The following is a 14,810-nucleotide window of genomic DNA, read 5'->3' on the forward strand; positions in this document are numbered from 1 at the left end:
TTGGTGAAACATTCCCCATACTTCTATAAATATAAATTTAGAAATATGATTTGAAGCCCCAAATTGACTTGGAATTAAAAATTATTTTAATTCATTACTTTAACAAATGTGCATCTGTTCTAAAGAATTGCCTTAATCATATGTATTAATTCAGGGTACACTTTCATAATTGATTCAGATAAGGACGTTATGTTCTATTAATTCTCCCACCCCCCCAAGTATTACTTCTCCTTTATTAGAAACTGAACAGCAGGCAATTCCAATTTGTTGTCTTAAAAAGGGGGCAAAAATAAGATTTACTGTACAATAAGCAAAGATCCTTGATGGCGTGGTAGTTATGTGTTTGACTGCTAACTACAGGTTCACTATGAGTTATAATCAACTGACGGATAGTGAGTTTGGTACAGTAAACGGATTAAGTGTACTGTTAATTCTTCATGTTTCTTTAGTCTTGCACATACATTTTAGTATAAATTTGTAAAATTCTTAAAGAAAACCCTGTTGCTATTTTGATGGAAAATGTCTTGAATTCATAGACCAATTTGGGAGACAGCTAATACAACCCTGTAAATATTATATCATCACATCCAGGAGTGTGGCGTGTGCTTACAATATTCAGGGATTAAAGTGGGTTCTACACTTGTCTCTCATTGTGTTCAGGATTACTTTCTGTGTCCTTGGTAAGAATGGTCAACGGCAGGAGCCTGGCACCATCTAGTTTTCCTGATTTCTGCATAGAGGAGACCATGATTCTTGTAAGCAATTCTTCCTATGCACTCATTCCTTCTTCTTTCAGTCTTTGGTTTCCTTCTTTCTCTTTTGCTCTAGATGAGTAGAGACCAATAGTTGCATCTTAAATGACTGCTTACAAACTTTTAAGACCCAAGATGTTACTTACCATTCTAGAATGCTGAACATAAACTTTATAGACAATGTTGTGCCAATTGACTGATTTGTCTCGGAAGAGTATAACTCTAAGCCTTCAAACTAGTTCTGCAGATGTTTGGTTATGTCTGACAGGCATCTGGCTTGTGCCCCCATGGAATTTACTTTATATGTGAACATATGTGCAGTACACACACATGTATATACATATATATGTGCTTTCTTGGACAATTGTATATGCCTATGTACATAAACATGTACACCTTACTACACACATATATGCATATGTGTCTATTATCTACCTACCTATATTATCACTTAAGCATTTTTTTATTGTGACTACTCTTGTCTGTGGTAGTTACATAATCTGATATCCACTTGAGAATTCAGAGTGATAGGGTAGAGTCTAGCCTGTCAATCAGGCTGAAACTTGATGACCTCATTTGGAGGCACTAAGGAAATAAATAACTCGCTGGCAAAGAGACACATGCTCACTCCCTGAGAGACATTGCAGCTGAGAAGACATATGGAGCTACGCTCGCACCCTGAGCTGGAGGAACCATGGAGACCCCTGCCAGTGCTGAGATACTTACAATGCCATTGGATCCGCAAGATTTCCCACCCACTGACCTGTGATCTTCCTGCATTCGGCGTCCTTGCATGTGTTTGTGAGTCTGAAGAGGACTTTATAGATTGGTATCAGGCATATCGACTGATATAGAACTTATAGACTTGATCTGGGCTGGGCTGGAATGTTTTCTTAATGTATAATTACTCTTTAAATAAAGTTCTTTCTTATACACATATGGATATCTATGAATTTGTTTCTCTAGTCTACCCAGACTAACACATTGTCAAATTGTGTATGGTACAACACTTACCAGTAAGCTTTTTAAATCTTGTGTAGCATTTCCTTCCTACTGCTATTGTTGACCTTGGTTAAACTGTGTACACTTCACTCACATTTGGGATTGTCTTTCCCATCACCAAAAAACATGTGTTTACTCTCTAGACAGTGAGTTCCCACGCCGCCCCTAATAACCACCAAGGCATTTTGATTTCTGTATGGATACCTACTTTTGTTCTTGACTTACTTCACATGGTGTTTGGCACTCCAGATTTATCTATGTTATAAGATGTTTCACGTACTCACGATTATTCTTTAAGGATGCTTTAGTGTTCCATTGTATGTAAAAACTACATTTTGCCTATGTCTTCTTTTGTTGATGAGCAATGAGGTTGATTTCATCTCTTTGCTGTTGTGAATAATGCTGCAGTGAGCACATGTCTGTTTGTGGCACTGCTATGAGAGCTCTGGGGTATACCTTGGGGTGGGATTGCTAGACCATAAGTTATTTAAGTTTTTTGAGGGGCACATAACTTTTCCATAGTGCTGGAACCATTTTACAATCTCAGCAGTAGTGGATAAGGCTTTCAATATTCCAACAGCCTTTACTGTTTTACTTGAGAATTTACTGTTTTATTTATTTTGATCGGTGTTATTTTTGAAAGAGGTATATGATATCTCATTGTAATTTTTATTTGCATCTTTTTAATTGATAATGAAGGAGCTTTGGTAAGATAGCACTTAACTGCTTAGCTGCTAAAGCTTAGTGTTTCAACCCCCCCACCAGCTGCTTCTTGAGAGGGAGATGTGTAAATCTGTGTCCATACATATTGAAGCCTTGGAAACCCTATGGAGTAGTTTGCCTCCATGACACTGTTTTGTTTTGTTTAATAGCTAATGATCAGGAACATATTTTCATGTGATTGTTTGTTGGTTGGATGTTCTTTTTGGGGAAGTATCTGTTCTTGTCTTTTACCCACTTATAAATTTGGATTGTGCCTTTTTGTTCATCATTGGAAGTTTTCTATGTGTTTTAGCTATTAGCTCCTTTTCCTTGGGATATTAAATTCCCAAAGTTTTGTTGTTTGTTTGAATATCTGTAGGTTCTCTGAGAATCTTTTGATGATCATAAATAATAATTTTAGGACAGTCCAACTATCTAATTTGTCTTCAGTTTCTTACAAATTTGTAGTTATGTTTGATATTCTATTACTGGAGGGGGAAAAGTCCTGTAGTATATTATCTCCCAGGAACTTTGTAGTTTCAGCTTTAGCTTTTGGGTTTTTGATACACTTTCAGTTAGTTTTTGTGTAATCTGTTAGATGTGGATCCTGCTTCATTTTTCTGCAGCTGGTTATCCATTTGTGCCAACACCATTTTCTAAAGAGACTGTTTCTTTCTCATTGAAAGGATGTCAACCCCTTGTGAAAAACCATTTACCCTGATATAATGGATTACATTGGTCTACGTGTCTATTATTGAACCAATAACAGGCTGGCCCTCATCTCCAACCCCAGAATTAAAAATTTTCATTTTTTTATGTTTTCCAGTAAGTTTAAAGCAGTTTCCAAGTATTTATTGATTTCTAATTGCATAGTTCTATAATCTCAGAAATGCTTTGCAATATTTAGATGTTGTTAAATTTTTCAGATTTGTGTTGAGGCCTAACGTAGTCTATTGTGAAAAATGTTTCATGTGCTCTGGAAAAGAATATATAAAAAATATAAAAGAATATATAAAAAATAATGGAAAAAAAGATCTGCTGGGCGGAGCTTTCTTAGTACACATTTTCCCTCTAGGCGAGCATCAAGAAGCTCCCTCTGAGTTTAGTGCACCCAGCCTGGGAGGGTTCTTTCTGGTCACAGTCAATTTGTTGTTGTTGTTGTTAAAGAAGAAAACTCAAACATTGTTTTTTGTGTTGGTCAATTTAAGAGAACAGTGTGATGTTGTGAAATTTTGTTTCCTGCTTGGGAAAATGCTGCAGAAACTGTTGTGATGTTGAACCCAGCTTACAAGGACAGCACTATGGGAAAAACTCAACTTCCTAGACCGATGAATATGTTGACAAAATTCCTGCATCTGTGCTTGAAGACCAATGACGGACCATTGAAGAGATAGGGAAGTTATCTGGACTACTTTGAAGCTTGGTTCAGTGAATTTTAATGGAAGATTTGGGAATGAGAAGGGTCGCTGTGAAATTTCTGCCTTGGGTTCTGACTGACCAGGAAAAATGAAGGTGGAGTGAAAGCTTGTCATGGTTTGAAAAAACAGCTCCAAAGTGACCTAGACATTTTTCCCGAGGTCATTTCTTGAGGAGACATGGTACTAATCTTTTTTTATAAATCATTTTATTGGGGCTCTTACAGCTCTTCTAACTATCCATATATCAATTGTATCAAACACATTTGTACACATGTTGCCATCATCATTTTCAAAACATTTTCTTTCTCCTTGAGCTTTTGGTATCAGCTCCTCTTTTTTCCTCCTTTCCCGCATGGTGCTCTTCTTACAACCCTGATATAAGGAGGGCAGGGGGACGGTGGGATGAGAAAGGGGGAACTGATCACAATGATGGACAGATAACCCCCCCTTCACCCCCACCAGGGGGATGGACAGCAGAAAAGTAGGTGAAGGGAGACAGCAGATGATGTAAGATATGAAACTAATAATCATTTATAATTTATCAAAGGTGCATGAGGGAGCGAGGGTGGGCAAGGGAAGGAAAATAATGAGGAACTGAAAGCAAGTACTCAAGTAGAAAAGAAATATTTTGAAAATGATGATGGCAACATATGTATAAATGTACTTGACACAATGGATTGTGATAAGAGCTGTAAAAGGCCCCAATGAAATGTCTTTTTAATTCAATACTTGGTTTTGAAAAACATTCTGATTTTATTTGGTCCCCTCTTGCATTACATTATTGATGAGTAGCGTGGCCTGCCTATGTCTATGAGGCTGGCTTTTTGTGTTGTGCAGTTCTTCTGTGTCTTTTCTGAGTTTCCTTGCTGAGTTGTTCTTTTCTCTATTGAAAATGATTTATTAAAATCTGTTATTATTGTAGAATTGTCTATCTTGTTCTTCAGTTCTGTTGGAGTTTGATGTCCCTATGTATTTTGAAACTATTTCATTGGGTAAATAGATAAGCATTATGAGTGTGACCTTTTGTTCAACTGACCCTTTAATCCTTACATCGGATCCTTCTTTGTCTCTTATGCTGGCTTTGCCTTAAAGTTTTTTCAGAAATTAGAACGGCCACTGCTGCTATTTTGATTGCCGTTAGCTTGACATCTCTCTTCATCCTTAAGGTGTTCCTCTTTTTAGACAGCATATTTGTGGGTCGTGTTTCCGTATCCATTCTGCTGTTCTCTTTAAGTGGTACACTGAGTCCATTTACATTCCATCTAATTGTTGACAGGCATGAATTTGTTGCTGTCATTTTGCTGTCTGTGTAGGCATAATGTTTTGTTTTGTTGTGTGCGTGTGTATCTGTGTGTGGTGCTGCAGGTTTCTTTGTGCCACATAATTTTCTGCGCTTTGTTCATTTTGTTTGTGTCTTTTGTTATGTGTTCATGTTCCTTCTTACTGTTGTTCCAAGGTTTATTAAATCTTTATGGTTTTCCTTTTTTATTTAGTTTCAACGAGAAAGTTTATTGATTTTCTTTGAGGTTACCCTGTATTTTATTTTTTTTCTAAGTTCCAAAAAGTCTGTTCTATCTCTTGGAATCAAGTTGATATCCTCTCCATTTGAGCGCTCAGTAACTATATTATTCTCCCTGCGTAGTTTGTAGTTATCTCCATTTACAAATTGGTAACTCTGGTTTTGTCCTGTAGGTCTGTTTTACTTTGGATCATTCTGTATCTCGGAATACCAGGTTGTTTTTATTACTGTGGGTATTTCATATAGTTTGAGATTGGAGCCTGTGAAGCCTCCCACTTTGTGCTTTTTCAATATGAGCCAGTACCGACTTGATGGAGTGAGTTTGGTTTTGGGTTTTGGCTTTTGAGGTTCCTCATCCTTTCCATATGAGGTTGGTGATATGTTTTTCACTTCAGTATTGTTGGTATTACAATCACGATGGTAATATATAGGCAGATCACTCTGGGTATACTGATGTTTATTTTCCCCATGCTAAATTTTCTCATCCAGGAACACAGAAGGCCCCAAACCCCCATATGTGGATTTTTTTTAGTTTCTTGAAATAGTGTTGTATAGTTTTCATCCTGAAGGTTCTTTATAGCTCTGATTTTATAGCTAATTCTTCTCTTATGAATATAATATGATCCAGTTGGCAAGAAGGAGTTCTGGTGGTAGAGTGGGCTACCTGTGGTTTACTCACCTCAAGGGCAGACAATTGAAACCAGCTGCTCAAGAAGAGAGCAACGAGACTGCCAAAGCCTAAGGGTTTACCGTCTGAGAACCGACTGGGGCAGTTCTGGTCCATCCAGCAAGCTCACTATAACTGGAACTGACTCGAAGGGAGTGATGTGGGCTCTTTGGTTTGAGTTGGCCAGAAGAAAAATATCAATGCTTTCTAAGTAGATCTGTTATGTAGCAGTCCTGATGTACTCATATAAATCTAATAATTTCAAAATTCTGCTTGGTTTCTGTAGGTAGCCATAGCCATGGTATCTTCATATAAAGCTAGTTTTATGTTTTGCATTCCTGTCCTTGAAACTTTTATTTTCTTTACTTATTTAATAGGTATTAGTAGCAGTGATAGTACTAAAAGCTTTTACTCAAAGATAAAGGAACTAAGATGGAAAGATTTTGGCAAATACTCATGATCCCTTAATTCTCTGTTATCCAAAAGTTCTTAAAATCATTTTAATATGTTTATTGTAAATCAATACAATTTGAATATTTATGCTATAATGGTCTATCAAATATTGTAATAAGCCTATAGTATCTTTTCTTAATAAAATGTTTCATTGATTTGTGATGCTGTACATTGAACTGCTAAACACAAAGTCAGAAGTTCTAACTTACTAGCCACTCTGCAAGAGCTAGATGAGGCTTTGTGCTCTTGTGAAGATTTACAGTCTCAAAACCCACAGAGGCAGCCTGACTCTGTCAATAGGGCCACTGTGAGTGAGCATCGACTCGATGGCAGTGAGTTTGGTTGTTTGGATCTTCTTTAGTCCTCCTTCTGGACAAGCACTTTGCTATAAACCTGAAGCTAAACCACCTTGCATTCCTCATATAAACCATACTCTAACATGATACATTGCTATTTTTAAATATCTTGATTAAAATTTTTTTATATATGTCTACAAGATCAATGACCTATAATAATCTTTCTTCTACTTATATGGGTTTAAATCCATTAACCATTTTTCTATATTATTCCACTTGTATGAATAAGGCTCATTTCTCTCTTTCTTAAAATGATGCTAGACCTTAACTCTAAAACTTTGGGTACTTATTTATTGACTTAATTATTGTTCTTTATTGATGTGTTAGGGCTAGGGGATCTTTAATTACTATTTTACTCCCTTTAATGGTCACTATTATATTTAAATGATTACTCTTTTCTGTGTTTCTTTTTGTACTTTTACCAGATATTTATACATTAAATTTAAAAGTAAATAATTTCACAATATTTTAAAACCTCTATTATATATTGTCATTTCTTCATTTCCATTATGAATTTTATTGGCATTTCATTCGATTTTTTTTCTCTTGCCAGACTTTTATTTACTGCAATCTTATTAAATAATCAGTGTTTGCTTCTGCAGCACATATACTAAAAAAGAAGCGGCTTTTGTGCTCCATTCATTCCTGCTCTAGCTTTATTATTTACCTGCTTAGGGTTGACTAAGTGTTCAAGGCAATAAGCAAACATTGAATTATTTATCATTTAAAATTGTTATTCTCTCGTGTCCTGTAAATGTATTTAAGGACATAAACTTCCTTGTAAAGCTGTGTGTTAGGTCAGGTTGTCGAGAGAAGCAAATCTAGTGGCACTCACATGTGTGTAAGAAAGAGCTTATATACAGAAATAATTCTATATCAAGAAGGCATCCCAGCCCAGTCCAACTCAAGCCTGTAAGTCCAATGCTAGTCCATAGACCCTCTTCAGACTCCCATAGCTGCAGCCGCTCTGTGAAAAGTGAAGCATTGAGAAGGAGGGTTCATTGGGGAGGGAGGGAAGGAAAAATGAGGAGCTGATACTTTACTATATCCTTTTAAACTTCATAATTATTGTTTTAATAAGGTTAGTTTGTTTTTTAGAAGTCCTTGGACATGTAGCATTTTTAGCTATTTAAAAATTATTTCTAATTTGATCACAATATATAAAAACAAGAACTGTCTTATGCTGATTCTTTGGACTTTATTGATATATTTTTGTATATTTAATGTTTTATACTCTTAGAATAAATGTGTGTTTTCTTTTGTATGTGTATTTCTTGATCTCTGAACTAGTTTAGGCTTGTTACTCATACCTTGACTTATTGATAACTTAATATAAACTTTGTTTATATTTTATATGTTAGGTTAATAAATTTCTCCTCATGGCTATTATAGTTGTTGCTTGGGACATTTCAAGCCTATTTTTTTTGTGGCTAAGATATGTTCCTGATGATCATATCTTGATACTAGAGTCTTATTTCTCTTGGTGTTTGTGCCCTTGAATTTTATTTTGTGCTAATATTTAAGATCTATTCCATAATTATCTCCAAATAGATTATACTCATCTGTACTCCACACGACTTATGCACGAGAAGCTCTGACGACGTCGTTAGGCGATCTTTGCTAGCCGAAAGGCTGCCCGTTGGAACATGTCGGCTTCTCGTTGGAGAACGATGAGGTAGTCTGCTCCGTAAAGATGGGCAGCTTTGGAAACCCCAGGGAGCAGGTCTACTCTGTTCAATAGACTCAGTGTATGTTGGAATCAACTCGATGGCTATAAGTCTGGTTTTTTACCTCACATTATACGGGACTCCTTGGTTCTCTAACATGTGGTGAATTTTCTAGATCTTTGTGTCTTAACTTTCTGCCTTAATTGGTAGCTTGGGGCAATAGACCTATTTTAGTCTTAATTTTAGTCATTGTCTATTATATTGTAATCACAGTTCCTTAAATGGGGCCATGCAAAACAGTATCCTGACGGCACAAAAGGGTGGTACTTACAACTTTTGACCTAATCATCTGTTAAATCACATTTATGCTTTTTTCAGAGGCTGTGCTAGGATTCGGTTTTGTCTGAAGACAGGATCCAATCCGTCTCTCACACAGCTGCCTGTTCCCGTAGAGGTGGCTGTGAGAAAAGGGTGGACCGGTTCCTGCCGTAGTTATTTTTCATCAGTTATATACATGAATATGGACTCGTGAGGTCTCCTGCTATCTGTAGACCTGGGTCTCACCTAGCTCAAGGGCAAAGAAGCACAAGGTCAAAGAGGCAGACTATGATCTGGTTGCTTATTAGCTTGGGAACCTTCGTGCTTGAATCCCTATCACGCTTTGGGTATGTTGAAGTCCCCTGACTCCCATTCAATGACCCTGGCCTGAATAACTCTTGAATTCCGTACATGACTGGTAATCTGTCAGTGGTGTTTGCTGCTGCCCTTAGGCCACTATGTAATACATCATTCTCAGGAAGTTATGGCCCTCGGGGAACTGATAACTCATGTCTATTGGAAGTTCCTCTTCACATTCTTAACAGCCCCTGTCTGCATTGACTCTCTGCCCCACCTCCCACATGCTCACTTTGTGCTTCCATTAAGAAATAGCTTGACCTCTTTGAAGGGCTTCTATAGAAGCTTAAAAGTCTCATCCTTTGCTACTGCGGAGTATTTTATAGTCTTCACAGCACTTCCATCTCCATCTTGTTATTTGATCCTCACAAAAAACCTTTCAGGTATGTAGGTCAAGGATAGTATCCTCGTTTCACCCATGAGGCGATAGAAACCGTGATTGCCCTCTCTCACGTTGAGTAATATTAGAGCCAGTTTGTTTTTGACACGCGTGACTCTGCTACCCTCGCCCTCCTCACCATTGTCGCCATGAGGTCTGTCTCCTGGAGGGCCTTCCTCTATCCCGCTGCCCTTCTACATTATCAAGTGTGATGTCTTTCTCTAGAGACTAGTCTTCCCTGATAACCGAAGAATGTGAGGCAGTGTCTCTGCATCTTGGCTTCTAAGGAGCACCTGAGTGCGTGTTCTCCAAGACAGGTCTGTTTATTCTTGTGGAAGTCTGTGGGTCCATCAGTGTTCTCCTCCAGCATCATAATTCAAATTCATTAATTCTTCTGTCGGACACACACGGTCTTGCCATTGACTCCACAGCAGCTAAACTGCTTTGTTTTTGATTCATGGTTTTAGTCATTCATTTAGCCTCTCAGAGTCTGCCAAGTGGCAGCATCATGGAAAGAACCAGGACCTTGGAGCAGATGAGCTTAGGTTTGTGACTTGATGCTGTCCCTGGTAAGCAGTGATGTCTGTACTTAATCTCTCAGAAGATCAGTCCCCTCATTTCGAATTTATGAACATATGCCATGATGTTATTATAATGTTGTCATGTGAAAAATTACCAGGCAAGCAATAGTGCCTGGCACATAATAAGGTGAACTATTATCATAGGTCCAAAATAGTCAAATACTGATATTTTTATATGACTTAACCAAATGATAAAACAATATTGACTACCTTTTATTGAGTACTTTCTTTTCATCTAATCTATGAGGCCCTGCTAGATCCCAAAGATGTAAATGGAGATAAGATCTTACTTATGTGTTTGTACCTTCTACAAGACTATGATCTTGAAGGGTAGTGTCTGTGTTGTATTTACTATTCCATCTTCACCACGGGAACAGTGTTAACCCTATTCGGCCTATATCCCAAAGAAATAAGAGACACAACACAAGTGCATGTATACGCTCCCATGTTTATAGCACCACAGTTCACAAAGCAAGAAACTTGAAGCAGCAGTATAATTCCAACAGTATAAGACAAAAAAACCATGATACATATACACAATGGAATACTGTACATCCCTAAGAAACAATGATCAAAGCACGAAACATTGCATGACATGGAAAGAACTGGAAACCATTATGCCGAGTGAAGTTAGTCAATCACAAATGGACAAACATTGTATGAGTCTACTGCTATAAGGAGAAACAATTAAGCAAATCTTAGCTAGAGACCAATTCCCTAACAATGGGGTAGAAGGTTGTGTTGGACAGGGTTCTCTAGAGAGACAAACCAGATTGCTAGTAATTATATATAAATATATTTATAAAGATAGATATATAATACTAGAAATGAACGGTTAAATTATATACAGATAGATGGTACAAGAAATTAACAGTTAAATTATAAAGCAGTAAGACACTAGCAATCCTTTAAGGCTTGAGAGCTGCCAGTTGCCAGTCCCCTTCTGTAGAGAGAGCTGGGCTATCTATATCCCGGCAGCAAACAGCAAGGCAGTTCACCAACTGTCACCAAATGTCAGTCCCCAGCTCCAGAGACGAACATTCCAATCCTGTGGTATTGGAGGGACCTAAATTTACAGCAACACAGTCCACAGGCTAGGCATCCCACAGGTAGTGTACCCCTTTAAATTGAGGCACAGAACAAGCAAGGCGAGGCTCACCGAGTCATTTATCCCTCCGCCCTTCAATTATTCCTACTTGTGTTTATCGGCCAGGCTGGCACAATAAACGATCGCAATGGTCTACCTACTGGCCATGAACCATACATCACCTACTTATGTGCACTTTGTAAGAACCACCTCGAAAGAAGAGATCTCCCATTGGCTGGGGCCACTCATCCAAGACAGGGGAAATGAGAGAAGATCATTCATTTGATGCTGTACAACATTGAGACAAGGTTGCGAAAAATCAACATTCCACAGGAAGGAGGGGAGAATCTTACTGGAAAATCAAGTGAAGACCAGGGGGGAGGCGGGGAGATGAGCTTCTACATTTCAGAGGAGGCACTGAGATTTCTGTTGCTGAGTGTGGTGGGTAAATGGGGAGGAGCAACCTCACATCCGGAAAGGATGCTAAACAATAGTTATCGGGACCGTAAGGGGAGAATAAACCTGGTTCTGTGTTCCTGGGGAGACACTTCAAATATGTTTCTACGCAACCCTCGGGGAACCACGCCATGGACTAACACTCTGATGACCTTAGATGCTGGCCTTACAGGGAACATGGCATCTCCCAGTGGCCAGACCAGAAGGAATTCGACGTGGAAGCCCGATTGAACAAACTGGGTCTTACCTCAAAATCATCTATCCCCTTAGGCTTAGAACTGAAATATCCTGATGGGAGAGGAAGCACCCAAGACTGTGGCAATGGTAGTTATTGCATCTTGGGTGGTACCCCAGCTTAGTGAATGTCCAAAGAAAGGAGACCCAGAACCACAATATATTTAGTATCTCAATGCTCCCCTTGCATTAATATGACAGGTTTTCATTTGATTGGCAAGGATCAGTCCTTGTAAGATATGATACGGGGAATTTTCCTGTAGCACCAATCCCCATGCTCAGTGTAAACAGAGCTCAATCAACTAAGAAATCAATCTGTACAAAGCAAGAACTCATGAACTGCAGCTCACAGTTGGACTGATCTTGTCTAAACTCCTCACATCAACAGCACCTTAAATTCTATGCCATTGGATAAATGATTGAGGTTATCAGTGAAATTGCCTTAGACCACAGGGGGATGATGGACAATGTTTTCCTTTTGTGTGTATGTGCTCTGTTGTTGTTGGTTTTGTCATAAATGACCACCAAAATAAATCGGAGTCATTCGTAACCCACGGACAAGCAGACGGATTCTGGGCTCCCACTTAATTTTAGCTCCAATCCAAGAACAGTTAGTTCTTAAAATATGGCCCTGCTTAATACTTACCTTCATGAAGAGATGACTGAAGATAAATGTGTTACAGCAAAATGTGGTGAAGAAAGCAGATGGTGCCCTGCTATCAATTGGGATAGTGTCTGGCGTCTTAAAGGCTTGTAGTCAAACAAGTACCCATCTAAGTGAGTCTTAGGGAGCATTGAGTTTGTTAATGGTGGCAGAATCATTTGGAAAGGGATATCAATAATAGTTGTACAACATGAAGAGTATAATCAATGGCACTGAATTATACATGTAGACATTATTGAACTGGAGAATATTTTGTTGTGTGTATTTTTGCCACAATTTAAAAAATTACACGAATAACAATGAATATAAGGAAGAAGAAAATGTCCTAAAATTGATTGTGACAATGATTGTTCAAGTCTTCTTGATATGATTAAACCGTTGAATTGTACATGTGGATTAATTACCAATAAAAAGTATAAAAGACAACACAATGTTATCTACGTCATAAGTGCTCAAGAAATTTCTGCTTGACTGAAATAATCCCTGCCCACAAGAAGGTTGCAGCTTGCTAAGACAGGCAGACACTGAAGTGTATAAAGATAATGGATTCATTCTTGTGTTCAAGTGATCAATGTAGCTATGGTGAAAAACACAAAGGAAATAATGCTCAATTCTACTGGACGAGGGGAGTGGGGTGGGATACAGAAATGTAAGACTTTCCGGAGCAGGAGTGTCAAGACTAAGTGTGGGCTTCAGGGAAGGGAACAAAACTCCTTGGCTTATCTTGGCCTGTGTGTTTTCTTTCATAACTCCCCTCTAATGTGCAAAATTGAGTTTGTATTCAGAGCAGCCTATTTCTTTCTCTCAAAATCCCTCTGTTACTGGTATCTCCCATAATGTACTGCTCTGTAAAGTGCTTTGCTTTATCCTGAGTTTGAAAAAGGTGCTTGGTAAAACCAGATATCCTATTCTTCGGGTGTCACAGTAGCCATTGCGTAACAAAAGGATAATAAATTGTGTAAGAAGAAATAGAGGAGCACAAGAGATATTTTAAAGAGAGCAAATAAAGCATCAAAGGAGGAGAGTGTTGAGTGCATTAATGTTAATAAACTGTCATGGCAGAATGGGCCACTTGTCACGGTGAAAGAATCTCATTTAGTGATTTAGAACGAGAGCACTAGAGTCCTCTTGGAATGAAGTTGGCTGCTGGGTTTTGCTACACTCTACACCGTTTGGTTCTGGAAAACCAGTCCTTGGGATCGCGGAGATTATTGCTATCCCCCTCCCCCCACAGTTGTTTGAGGTGCTAAGCCCATCTGCCTTTTCCCATTAAATTCAATGCTACTCAACTCTGTACTTTCTTTTCCAAACTCTGAGAGAAAGAGCTCAGGGCCTGGTTTCCCAGCTAGTCTTGGTAGAATTCATCAGAATGTATCCGCATGGTCTGCGTGGTCATTCTCTGGTTCCAGGGAGCCTGAGACAGGAAAACGGTTAGGAGTAAACTTTGATCAGTGGCATGAGCCACTGAACCTGTCTTATTCGCAAGTGACAATCCAGGCAGTCGGTACAGGTCTCCCCCTTGGCGGTGTGGAAGACTGACTCTAACCGCAGGAGTTCCAAGAGGGTTTCTGCCAAGAACTGCATTGAATCTTGTGCTTCCTCAGCCACAAAATGTCCCGAGCATCTTTCTCTGAAACCATTAATGCCTTTTAAAGTTGGTTTGTTGATCTCAAATACCTTTATCTTTCTTTATTCAATACTCACAAGATTATTTCTTATTTTTGTTAGCTAAACTTTACATCCAATATCTCAACTTTTTAAAAACAAGCAGGGAATATTAAGTAGCTTTCTCATCCTTACTGTGCTCCCCCTTTTTATTCCAGTTCCAGGTGCAATTTACAGAGAGTTTCTTTAAAATATAAAAGGCTTTGCTTACATTGGCATGCCAGTCTTATAATGTCACACCAAGTGTGAGATCCTAAAAGTGTGTCACCTCAGGCAAATGACATGATCATTTTGAACTTCATTTTGTCCATTTGAGAAATGGAAATAAAATGTCAAATTTAGGCATTGGGCATGTAACCTTGAGGTCAGTGGCTCAAACCCACCGGCCTCACCGAAGGAGAAAGATGAGGTTTTCTGTTCCAATAAAGATGCACAGTCTTGGAAATCTTATATAGGATCACTGTGATTTGGGATTGATACATTAGCAGTGAATGTATGAAGATTGAAGAGACTGCATCCAAGGAAACCCTCAC

The sequence above is a fragment of the Tenrec ecaudatus genome, chromosome 6, assembly GCF_050624435.1.
Source record: "Tenrec ecaudatus isolate mTenEca1 chromosome 6, mTenEca1.hap1, whole genome shotgun sequence".
Classification (NCBI taxonomy): Eukaryota; Metazoa; Chordata; class Mammalia; order Afrosoricida; family Tenrecidae; genus Tenrec; species Tenrec ecaudatus.